This window comes from Sminthopsis crassicaudata, chromosome 5 (genome assembly GCF_048593235.1).
Source record: "Sminthopsis crassicaudata isolate SCR6 chromosome 5, ASM4859323v1, whole genome shotgun sequence".
NCBI classification, from domain to species: domain Eukaryota; kingdom Metazoa; phylum Chordata; class Mammalia; order Dasyuromorphia; family Dasyuridae; genus Sminthopsis; species Sminthopsis crassicaudata.
In genome coordinates this window covers 10,542,211-10,555,295 of record NC_133621.1, presented here as the reverse complement: position 1 = coordinate 10,555,295, position 13,085 = coordinate 10,542,211, and the positions used below count along the sequence as shown (strand labels likewise).

The following is a 13,085-nucleotide window of genomic DNA, read 5'->3' as shown; positions in this document are numbered from 1 at the left end:
GTCATATTTCTTCTTTCTCAGAAGATGTGGCAGGGACCTTTCAAATATTATCCAGCCCAGTGTTTCTCAAATGATAAATCTCATTTCTAACACCTTTGAAAATGTAGTTACCCAATCTCTCTTTGAGGACTTCTTTTGCCTCCAAGACAGCCCATTTGATTTAAGATAGCCAAGTCAATAAGTATTTTAGTCAGTTTTAATTATTATGATTTATTTGCCTTATATTGAAACTGTCTTCCTCTGTAAATTTAATTCATGGGATCCAAATTCTTTTTTCTGAGAGTCAAAAGAAAAAAATCTAATGCCTGTTCCTTACTACTTTGCCACCATCCACTCGGATTATTCTGTCCTCTATTTTATCCCTCCAAAAACCAAGCTCTCCGCTTCTTCTGTATTGGAGATAATCTGACTAATTGATCAATGCTCTTGGGGGAAAAAGAGTAAATTTTCTCAAGAATCTTCCTTCCTTCCCAGACCAAAAGTAGGAACAATTTAACTCTCCTACAGTAAAGACAATACCTTTGGACTACTAGTATAATACAGAACGGTGAGTCTTATGGAGGTGGGGGTGGGGGCAGGATTTCAGGTCAGGTAGGACAAAGGTATTTGGCAGGTGAACCTTCATAGGACTGCCAAATCATACCATGCAGAAAACTATCTACTTTTCTCATGTGTAGGGACAGTAATGACCAAAAGGGAATAGCAAAGAAAATGCATTTATATTTATCTCTCAGAAAAACAGGTGTTTATCCAATAGAAATCCACAAGTATTCAATTAAGTTCTCTGAAGTACAAATATTCCAGATTCTGGAGAAACAAAGTTAAGGCAAAAGAAATACAGAAAAAAAACCAAACAGAAGGAAAGAAGGAAGGAAGGAAGGAAGGAAGGAAGGAAGGAAGGAAGGAAGGAAGGAAGGAAGGAAGGAAGGAAGAAATTAAAGAAATCCTTATCTCCAAGGAAGTTATAGTTGCTGGTGACTGAGGGATATGACATACATATAGAGGACTTACGTGATCATTTGAGGAGAGAGAGTATGAATAACTGAAGCATTGTTTTTAATCTTTTCTGCATCATGGAGCCCTTTGGCAGTTTGGTGAAGCCTATAGATCCCTTATTGAAATAATATTTTAAAAGCATAAAAACAATATATAACAAAAGAAACCAATCTCTTTGAAATATAGTTATAAAACCCACTTCCCCAATTCATAGCATTCCTGAATTAAAAGGATTCTTGTAAGAAGGGGTAGGGAAATTTGATCTCTTCTTCCCTACCACCCCAGATATGTTGATGTCATCAACATGAGAGAGGGAATATGGCATAATGCATGGACTGCTATAATTGGCAAAAAGAGGATCCGAGTCCTAATCTCACCTCAGACTCTTGTGTAAAGCATTTCGCTTCTAAGGGTCTTATCTGTAAAGCGGTGGTGGTGGTGGGAGGAAGGAATCTGTTCCATGACCCTTTTTAGTTCTAAGTTGATGTGGTAACAAAGGATCAACATTTGATGATCTCTTTATATTGAATTAGAAAAGGGCAATATGATTGGCTGAGTTGAAAATTTGTCACTGCCCTGTAAACTTGAGTGTGTAAGCAGCCAACTTATTTAAAAGGTGGCATCAGTTCAAGGTTAGAGAAACTTTATATGAGGAAACCCTCATAGAAAGGAAGAAAGAGATTTCTCCATTCCACTCCGTTGCCCATGGTATCAAACTAAACTACCCAGAAGTATTCACAACTTGGAGACTTTGGTTTCAGAGATTCCAAGGCACAACTGATAAAACAAAGACATATTCCAGAAAGACCCAATACTGAGAGGGAGTCATTACAAAGTCAGAGCATTTTCATGGAGTGAAATCTGTGGTAGTAAAGAGTCAGATATGTACTCCACAGAGCACTAGCCCTATCAAAAAAAGAGTTAAATTCTGCAGAGGAAAAATCCTGGGAAATGCAACTGATCTGCATTACTCAGTGGGGAACTCTGCAGTTACTTCACTGGGAAAGAAAGAAAGTCAAAACTTCATAGATGTGAATTGCCTTGACTACATGCTATTTCCTAAATGTGAACTTCACTGTTTTTATATTCTGTGTCCATTCTTCACACAAATGTGATATTTATTTGTAGGAGATTATGCCCTAGATTGATTGGAGAACTGTTTTGTAGATATCCTTTTTAGTATGTAAAATAAATATTTTTTACAATAGCTAATCATATCTACTAATTGCTTATTAGTGGGAATTAAAGTGTTGGGGACTTGTGTGCTGTAGTTTTAGAAAGGCAATATTGCTCTAATCCTAGAGCAGTACATATCTGAACCTGGGAGTAGCAGCTGCTTTCTGGGGACTCAACCCACATGACTGAATGAAAGTTAGGAAAGTAGTTCAGAAGGCAAGTGCCAAAGACTTAATCCTAGAAAATATTTAGGGGTGATGAGGAAATAAAGATCAGGTGTGGGAAGCAGCAACTGAAAAGGCATAGGTATAAGAGAGGGCATGTCATGTTTGTAAGTAGGCCAGTTTGGCTGGAAGAAAGAATGTGTGAAGGAGTGAAATGTGAAATCAATTTGGGAAGATTTCTTGAGTCAAATTTCAAAGGGCATCAAATGCCAAGTTGGCTGTTTTGCATTATATCCAATAGGCATTAGCTTCTTGAATAGAAAAAGAATCTGGCCAGAGGGATTCAACAATGTCATGAATTCCTGTGGCCAAAATAAAGTGGCCAAATGTATATTATATCTTTGCTACAGAATCCATTTATAGATCATAGATTTGTAGCTCACAGTTATCTCAAAGGTCATAGACTAGCACTTCCCTAACTGACCTGGTCAGAGATTTCAATGATATTGGTATTTTAGTATCACCTTCTGTCTGAACTTGTGCCCATCTTAGTCTGAATTAGAAATTCATAACATCCAGCTGCTTTCTTGATTCCTTAAGTGCTATATTGAAAGAGAAGGCCATAAAATTGTGTGGCTTCATTATTCAGTAGTACACTAGAAATGTTAGCTTTAATAAGAGAAGAAAGTGAAATTAAAGGAATTAGACTTAAGTGATGAGGAAATGAAATTATCACTCTTTGCAGATGTGATGGTATATACTTAGAGAACCCTAGAGAATCAACTAAAAACTAGAAATAATTAACAGCTTTAGCAAAGTTGCAGGATATAAAATAAACCCACAAAAATCATTGGCATTTCTATATTACCAACAGAGTTCCACAGCAAGAGATAGAAAGATCCCCTTTAGAATAACTATAGAAAATATAAAATATTTGGGTGTCTATCTGCCAAGACAAAGCCAGGAACTATATGAACATAATTACAAAACAGTTGCCACATAAATAAGAGTCAGATCTAAATAACTGGAGGAATATCAAATGCTTATGAGTAGGCTGAGCTACTAAGATAATAAAAATGACAATTTTCCCTAAGTTAATCTACTTATCCAGTGCCATACCAATCAAACTACCAAGAAATTACTTTGTAAAGGTAGAAAAAATAATAAATTTTATCTGGAAGAACAAAAGGTCAAGAATTTCAAGGGAATTCATGAAGAAATGCAAAGTAAGATACCAAGCTAAACCAGACCTAAAACTATATTATAAAGCAGCAGTCATCAGAACCATTTGGTACTGGCTAAGAAATAGAGTAATGGATCAGTGGAATAGGTTAGGTTCACAAGATGCAATAATCAATGACTATAATAATCTATTGTTTCATAAACCCAAATACTCCAGCTTCTGGGATAAGAACTCAGTATTTCATGAAAATTTCTGGGAAAATTGGAAAATAGTATGACAGAAATTAGGCACTGACCCATAAGTTTGAAATGGGTTCATGATAAGCAAATTAGGAGAATAAGGGATAATCTACTTCTCAGATCTGTGGAGAAGGAAGGAATTTATGGCCAAAGAAGAATTAGAGAAAGAACATTATGAAATGCAAAATGGATAACTTTAATTACATTAAATTTTAAAAAGTTTTCCCACAAACAATAATTATGTGGCTTGACCTTACCAATACTTTCTTGGATTTTGTTATAATCAATTAATAAAAAAATATTTATTAAGAGCATTGAGTATGTCAGGCACTATGCTAAATGTTGAAAATATAAATAAATATAAGCAAAAAAGAAAAACAGGCCATGCTGTCAAGGTGTTTACATTCTAATGGGACCTGAGGAGGAGAATGGAATGAGGTGATACCAGCAAACCTAACTTAATTGCTCTTCACTTGAGTGCTTTTCAAAGATTTTTAAAAAACAAACTGAAGATCTGTGGCAACTCTGTATGGAACAAGTCTATTGGTGCCATTTTCCTAACAGATTGTGCTTTCATTGTGTCTCTGTGTCGCATTTTCATAATTTTTGCAAGATTCCAAACTTTCTTATTATTATCAGATGTCTTATGGTGATTTGTGATCAGATATTTCCTGGCAAATAGAAGAATGGAAGCAGTGTCAGATTTTCTCTTCTTGGGCTTAAAGATCACTGCAGATGGAAACTGCAGCCATGCAATGAAAAGATGTTCCTCTGAACGAAAGCTCTGGCAAATCTAGAAAGCAGACTAAGAAGCAGAGACGTCACTTTGCCAGCAAAAATCCATAGAATCAAAACTCGTTTTTTTTTCAGTAGTGATGTATGACTGTGAGAATTGGATGATAAAGAAAGCTGAGTGCCACAGAATCAACTCTTTCAAAGTGTGGTGTTTGAAAAGACTTTAGAAAGTCCCCTGGATAGCAGGGAGATCAAACTAGTCAATGCTTAAAGAAATTAATTTAGACTATTTACTGGAAAGCCTAACAATGAAGCTGAAATACATGTTGGGGTAAAAACAACACAAGAGGGGGGATTAAATTTAAACAATACATTTCTATTTCAAGAAAACCTATATAATGAATACTGCGCATAGTTTTCAAAGCTACTCAGCTTTTTCTTTGCTCCCTTGTAGGTTTTCTTTTATTCTTTGCTTTGTACTTCTTATTTCTCTCCTCTCTCTCACCCCATGCCCTAAAGAAGGGTATATGCTAATATATGTCCTATCTATATACACATACACAAATATATATATATATATTTATATATATATAATTTATGCACACACACATGGATATATATATATATATATATATATATATATATATATATATATATATATATACACTTATAAACATATATATATGTATACACCCATGATATATATATATATATATATATATATATATATATAATATATGTATATACACACATACACACAAATGTATTTAAATATATATGCATAGATATTTATAAGCATATATTATAAATGCATATGTCTATGCATATATACTCATACATGCATATTGAAGACCATACTATACATAGTTCCATTTGTTGAAGTTGGATAACATCTTCCTCCATAAATACAAATCTTACCATGTTTTTTCTAAATTAACTAGCTCATCATTATATATTGATATATCATAGCAACATTCCAACCACATTCTATCTGAGATATTGTCTATGAAAGTTCCTCCTTCCCCACTCAATAATCTGTATTCCCTCTATTCTTGGTTACGTTGGTTTTATTTATACCAGAAAGTTTTAATTTAAAATAATTGAAATTACCCATTTTGCTCTTCAATAATGCTCTCACCTTTTAACCTAGTTTAAGGTCTGATGCTGCTAAATCTGGTTTCTTCCTCACCCTCTCTTGGGTGTTTTTTGAAATTCCTGATCTTTTATTCTTCCAAACAAACTTTATTATTTTTTTCTAACTCAGCAGGATAATGGTTTAGTTGTTTACTTGGCTTGGCAGTGAATAAATAGATGTTAGGTAAAAATGTCATTTAAAATTATTTTAGCTTTATGTATCCATATTTAGATCTGACTTTATTTGTATTTAAATTGTTTCATGCCTATGTTTGTATAGTTCCTTATATCTATTTTGACAAGTATACTCTTGGGTATTTTATGCTGAATAATTATTTTATATAGTCTAAAAGAGTGTCACATAATATTGTAGAGAGTGTAATTTCTTTATTTTTCTCTTCTGATTAAATCTATTTAGCTTTGTCTGTCTCAAATTTACCACCTTTGATTTTTTTTACATAAATTCTATTCCTTCCTTTTATTTTACCTTTGTGTGCATTTCATATTTTTATAGTGTTTCTTAAAAGAAACATATTAATTGAATTCAAATTTTTAATCTGCTATCCATTTTTTATAGATAAATTCATCCCATTTATATTCTAAACTGTAATTACTGTTGTGCACTTCCATCCCTCCTATTTTTCCTCATTATCTTATCTCTTTTCACTCCTCTAATTTATTTCTTATTCCATACCTTGCCCTTTTATTATTTCACCCAGGATTTCTTAAACTTTTCCCACTCAGGTCCCTTTTTTTGCCCAAGAAATTTTTATGTGACTCTGAGTATATAGGTATATAAAATATAAAATAAAAAAGATCAAATATTTACTAATAATAAATTATAATTTTACAACTCCCACATTCAATTATGAGCCCCCATGTAAGATCTCAAACCACAGTTTAAAAAGCTGGGCTTAACTAACCTCCCCTGTACGAGTTCCTCCCTTATCTTCATTTCCTGCCTTTTCCCCTTATTTTCTTTTTTTATTCTGAATTTAGATCTTTTAACATACATATCTCCATACATTTCTCTATTTAACCCATTCCTAATGTGAGACTAAGATTCCAGCACTACCTAACCTCCCCCCCCCCAGTTTCTTCTGTATTAGTTTTTCATTTTATGTTTCAGTTATACGAAATAATTATACCTTTTGATCTCTTCCTGCACAGTTTTATTTTTTAAGAATCACCTCCCATACGCAGGTCAGCTCAAGGTTTTCTTTTAAGCTACCTAAATAATGATCACAGTCATAAGAGTACTGATAACACTTTTACTTATAAGATGTAAACAATTTGACCTCATTAAGTTCCTTATAATTGGTCTTTAATGCTTATCTTATATTTTTCTTGGATTTTACATATCAAAATTTCCCTTAAGTTATGCTATTTTGGGCATAAATATCTGAAAGCCTTTAAATTTGTTAAATGCCCATCTTATTAAAAAATTTGGAATTATACTAAACTTTAATGGATAAATTACCTTTGCTCCTTATCCCAGCTCTTTGCTCTATGAAATATCGTATTCCAAGATGCATGAAACTTAAATCTAGTAGCTTCCAGGTTTTATGTAATCCTTATTTTAGCTTGATAATATTTAATTGTTTTTCTTGTTGCTTGCAATATTTTCCCCTTAACCTGGAAGCCTTGAAAGTTGGTTATGGTATTTCAGTAAGTTTTCTTCCTGGGATCTCTTTCAGGTACTTCAGTGGATTTTTTTTTCTTTTCTATTTCTCCTTTGTCTTCTTGTTCTTAGAACTTCAAGGCAGTTTTCTTTGATAATTTTCTTATAATATTGTGTAAAGATTCTTTTTTTTTTAATAATAATTTTTCAGGTACTCTGTTATTATATTATTTCTTCTTGGTCTGTTCTCCAGATTAGTTGTTTTTCTGATGATATGTTTCACATTTTCTTATAGTTTTTCATTTTTTCATTTTGGTTTATTACTTCTTGGTGTCTTAAAGCATAATTAGCTTCTCTTTACCCAATTCTAGTTTTAATGGAATTATTTTTTTTAAAGATTTATTTAGCACTTTAATGTTTGGAAAGCACTATACATATTATTTGATCAAATTTAGGCCAACAAATTACACTATATATTATAATAATCATTTCCTTCTGTTCTTAAACAGGCATAAAATGATAATAAAAAGATAAAATAGATAATTTTAATTATGTGAGATTGAAAAACATTGCAATGGAAATACCACTAGGTTCTTTTTTTATTTTATAATTATAATTTTTTTTTGATATTATATATGTATGAGTAATTTTTTTATAAGATTATCCCTTGTATTCATTTTTCCAAAATTTCCCCTCCCTCTACTCCCTCCCCTAGATGACAGGCAATCCCATACATTTTACATGTGTTACAGTATAACCTAGATACAATTTTGTGTGTAAATCCAATTTTCTTGTTGCACATTAAGTATTAGATTCCGAAGGTATAAGTAACCTGGGTAGATAGACAGTAGTGCTAACAATTTACATTCACTTCCCAGTGTTCCTTCTCTGGGTGTAGTTGTTTCTGTCCATCATTGATCAACTGGAAGTGAGTTGGATCTTCTTTATGTTGAAGATTTCCACTTCCATCAGAATACATCTTCATAAAGCATTGTTGTTGAAGTGTACAGCAATCTTCTGGTTCTGTTCATTTCACTCAGCATCAGTTCATGTAAGTTTCTCCAACCCTTTCTGAATTCATCCTGCTGGTCATTTCTTACAGAGCAATAATGGAATTATTTTCTTAAGTTTTTGACTCAATTTCTAGTTAATTGACTTTCTTTTAACATTTTTCTTGATTTTCTTGGATTGATCTTATTTTTCCCCCTTAATCTCCATTTGATTTTTTTTTTGAAATTTTCCCAACAATTCTTTTTATGCTGGGAATCGTTTCATATTTCTCATTGAAAAAGGAATGGCTTTAAAAAATAAGCTCTATTATCTTCCACTGAATATGATCCCAAATTATCTTTGAAGTTGGGTTCTTTTGCTTACTCATTTCAATTTTTAAAGCAATTATTAATATAATCAAATTCTAACTCTGGGGAATGGAGAATAAATAATGCTACAAATCTCAGGTCCTTTTTATCATTATTTTGTAAGGTTGGTCTTGGGATACAACTTTGGGCTCTTCACTCATAAACCATGGCTGGAGCCCCCAGCCATACTGTGTGACAAATAATCTTGCTTCTTATGGTCCCTCAGGTGTCTGCAAACTCCAACTGTCCTTTTTTCTGTAGAACTGAAATCAGTGACTATATTTTCCTTCAAGTGCTTCCAGGCAGGAGGGTCTTCACCCCTTATTATTGTAGTTACCCTGTGTGTTAGCTCCTTATCCCCATAGCCACAGCCTGGGCACATCTGGACAACACAGTTGTGTTCCAGGATAGTGTAAGATCTTTCTATCTTCTACTCAGCTTTCAGAAGCCCAAACCAAACACGAGATGAAAGTTTTTAAGGCTGATGCTATCTCAGAATCTGGGTGCCTTTAGGAATTATTGTTTATTCCACAGAATTGATCTGTAGGAGTTTACACTTCATTTAGGTGGAACTTCCCTCCTTATAGGAACTTTATAGGGGGTCTTCTCAACTTGTCTTAGCAGGACAATGGCTTTACTTTGATTTAGTTTATTTCTATTACATTGTGTTCCTTTGCAGGTGATGTTTTGCCTTTTTGTGCCGAAAATTTGGAGAGATGAAAGTTTTGTGATCTATCACACACGGAGAAAACAAGAGTCATTGGGAAAGACCTTGATATTGGGAAATATTAAAGGGAAAAGGAAAAGAGGATGACAAGAATATGAGATGGATAGATAATATTTTGGAAACTGCAAACATAAACTTGGACTTTGAGAGATAGCAGAGGCTAGAATGATCTTGTGTGCCACAGCCCATGGGGTCATGAAGATTTGGATGTGACTGAATAACTGAACAACAATAACAACAAAATATTTGAGGAGACTAATATAATTATTTTGGGGCACCATGAATCACATCAATAATAGATAGCAAACAACTGACAAATGTTGTATATTTTGACTAATGCATTAACCTTTCATTTCTTAGAGACACAATATAGAAATTAGGCCAATTAATAATCTTGCAATGGCCTCTAAGTGTTTAAATGAAAGGAAGAGTCATTTGATGCGACAAACTTCATTTTTTTCTTATTTGAAGAAATTGCCCAAATTATCTCAATCAGCAGCCATCAGTATTGAGGTAAGGCTTTCTACCAGTTAAAAGATGTCAACTTACTGCAAGTTCAAGTGATGGATATAATATGTATATTATATCCATCACTTGAACTTTCAGTTCAATATATATCTATATCTATATCTATATATTTTTTAGTCTGAGGTTAAGTGACTTGCCTAGGGTCACACAGCCAGGAAGTGTTAAGTGTCTGAAACCAGATTTGCACTTATGTCCTCCTGAATTCAAGGCTGGTGCTCTATCCACTGCGTCACCTAGCTGTCCTGGATATAATATTTTTAAACAAAAAATACTTTAAGTCATTAAGACATGTACATTGTGGTTTTTAGATATACTACTATTACACATAATTAATTATAATAGAGTATAAAACATATATGTATATACATGTATAATGAAGAAATTGGGACTATAACTTGGTGAGAATTGAAGAGATGGCTAGCCTAGGTACTATCTATAACTGGAGGATCTAGAAGGAACCATCCACTCAGAGAAGAGGCCATTGAATGATCTTCCAGATGAAGAGGTGCAGATTTTTTTTGGTGTGGATTTCTAACAAAGTCCAGAGTGTAGCCTGCTGAGAACTGAAGAGAAGGTTTCCAAGATCCAGGAAAGGATTCAACAATCAGACTATGGCATAAAATATATGGGTAGAAGGAAAGTAAGCCAGAGATCTTAAGACAAGGAGGCTGTTGGTACCTCCTAAATATCAGGTAGGCTTGGTGAGGAAAGTAAAAGACCTGAATTTATACCTACCCCCCATCTGTCTCTGTGTCTCTGTGTCTCTGTGTCTCTGTGTCTCTGTGTCTCTCTGTCTCTGTGTCTCTCTCTCTCTCTCCATACACGTGCATCTATGTATATACATTCATTTATATTTACATATATGTACAATATACAGATGTGCCTGTATCTGCTCCAATTTTATACTTCTCATAAACAATAAATATAATAATCACTAAATCTTAGATGTGCCTGCTTATGATGAAATTCATATTTCTAAAGTGTTTCCCAAAGCACTTACATACTCAACTGTCTGTAAAACCATATATAAGAATAAGTTTCAGCACTTAAAATTAGATTTTTTGCTTAAATGTTCGATCTTGTTATGAAATCAATTGATTTGAACAAACTCACTCATGGAAATAGTTCATGGTCTTTAAAATTTGTCACATATCTCCCTAGGCTCAATCCAGGTGATAAATATAACCTCACAAAAAACCCTACAGAGATATTGGATTTTAATTTAAGATTTATGAGGCAAGTTAAATCTTCACATGGAATAAAGATACTGCATCAATAAAACATGTTCCTGGCTGAGAGATGCATATGCCCATGTGAAGCTGATGAGCCAAGAGTCTCTCAAAATCCAAATTCAATCAGAATATCTTATTTGTAGCCATTCACCTCCAAAGGGACCACTTGTAGGATACAGTAGGAACTATATTTTATTTCCTTTACTTGGTTTAGAAGTGAGGCCATAAGATTAATGAGGAATTTCCCAACCATGTGTACATGTGCAACAGGAGAGATCTAGGACACGGCCATAAACCTCTTACCATATTTATGAATTGCCACTCTTTGCTAAACACTGTCTTAGGCCCAGAAGGCACAAAGCCAGAGCTGAAAGAATCCTTGGTTTCAAGGAGCTTACATTCTATCAGGGGAGGCAACAAAGGTTTACCCAAAAAATACGGGGTAACTGGGAGAGGCTGAGGGACCAGGAAGGAGCGGGTAGAGGGCTGGATGGGGAATCAAGGCAGGTCTGGCTTAAAATCCTACCTGGATCATTTTCATCAAATTGTGCAAAAGTTCTCAGCTTGTTTTCTGAGATAATGGAGATAACAGCACCTACCTCATTTGGGTGTGGAAGCATCAAGGGAAATAAACGTATTAAAATGCTTTGCAAACATTAAAATGCTATGTTTATTTTTATATTAGTTGCTAGGGATATCTATACACACAGGTACCCATTTATACATAGTGACATATCTATATGTCTAAACACATATGTAAATGCATATCTATACATTCAAAACTGATCAATCCACAGGCTTGTTTAAAGGACTACAATGTGCCCACTACTGTGTTTAGGGAATGTAAAGAGGTAATGAGTTGGATTCAAAATTAAAAAAGGGGAGAATGGGCTTGAGCACCTTCGGGAACCTCTGTGACGACAATGACCCCAACCTATTATGGGAAACAAAAGCTCTTCTTAGAAAAATCTCATTCCAGTGTAAGGCGAGGAGCTCTACAACTTCTGACGTACAGGACTGAGAGGTACTAGGTAGCAGGAGAAGGCTTGTGATAAAGGGAGGAAGGAGAAAGAAGAGATCTCAAAGAAATCTGCGTGTCCCAAAGGAGCTAGACTCAACATAGAATGAGGAATTATTGGTGCCAATGGCCTGCCTCTTGCTTCAGGAGCCTCAGGGCCAGGAGAAAGTCAGGAGAACCCTGGGCACACAGAGCAGAACTTCTGGGCTGACTTTGTGGGAATATGAGTGGGAGACTCAATCTGGAGAGATGGGCCTACAGGGATGGCTGGCCACCTGCACACTTGGTGAAAATTCCCCATTAATGAGCTCATATATTATTTAAAGTATTATGTTCTGGTATGAGAGGGAGGGATAAACAAAGATATTAGGAGATTCCCACCAGTATGGACCAGAATAATTTCATTAAAATCATCAAGAGAGACAGCATGATGGCATAGATCCCTCCAGTGCCAGCCTTGGGCAGAATTCAGATGAGACTACATCCTCCCTCTAATATTTACCAGCATTTTATCTTTGCTACTTGCCCAGAAGTTCCTTGGGTCACAGCAATATTGTCTAAGCTTCCCCAGGAGACAATACCCACAGCAATTGTTGCAGGCTGGGAAGGAAATTAGGGCTAGCCAATTGGATCTGGTATTTATATATGATTAGATGACTAGATAACTACTGAACACTTTGAAATTGCTGAGATCACCACGTGAAACAGTATATAAGGAGAAGAAAAGTCTCAGAACAGAGTCCTGAAGGACTACAAGTTAGTGAGCATGGAGATAGATCAAAGAGAAAAAGAGGAAGCAGCCAGATACATAAGAGGAGAATCCACAGAAAGCTGTTTCAAAGGCTGGCAAGATCAAGAGCCATATGGCTCAAGAACAGATCTTTAGATCTGGTAATTAAGGGATCAAGAGTGACTTTGCCAAAAGAAATTTCATGAGAAAAATAAAATCAGAAGTCATCCTGCAGAGAGTGAAG

At 34.6% G+C, this 13,085-nt stretch overlaps 1 long non-coding RNA gene across 3 annotated transcripts in view; it reads left to right on the top strand.

The window, feature by feature from the left end:
• Positions 1 to 10,797, top strand: part of LOC141543131 (uncharacterized) — a 136,259-nt gene extending 125,462 nt beyond the window's left edge. For all 3 annotated transcript variants that reach the window (XR_012482346.1, XR_012482347.1, XR_012482345.1), the window contains exon 3: positions 9,286 to 10,797. This is a non-coding gene — a long non-coding RNA (uncharacterized LOC141543131). The remainder of the gene's footprint in view (positions 1 to 9,285) is intronic.
• The last annotated feature ends 2,288 nt before the right edge of the window (positions 10,798 to 13,085 follow it).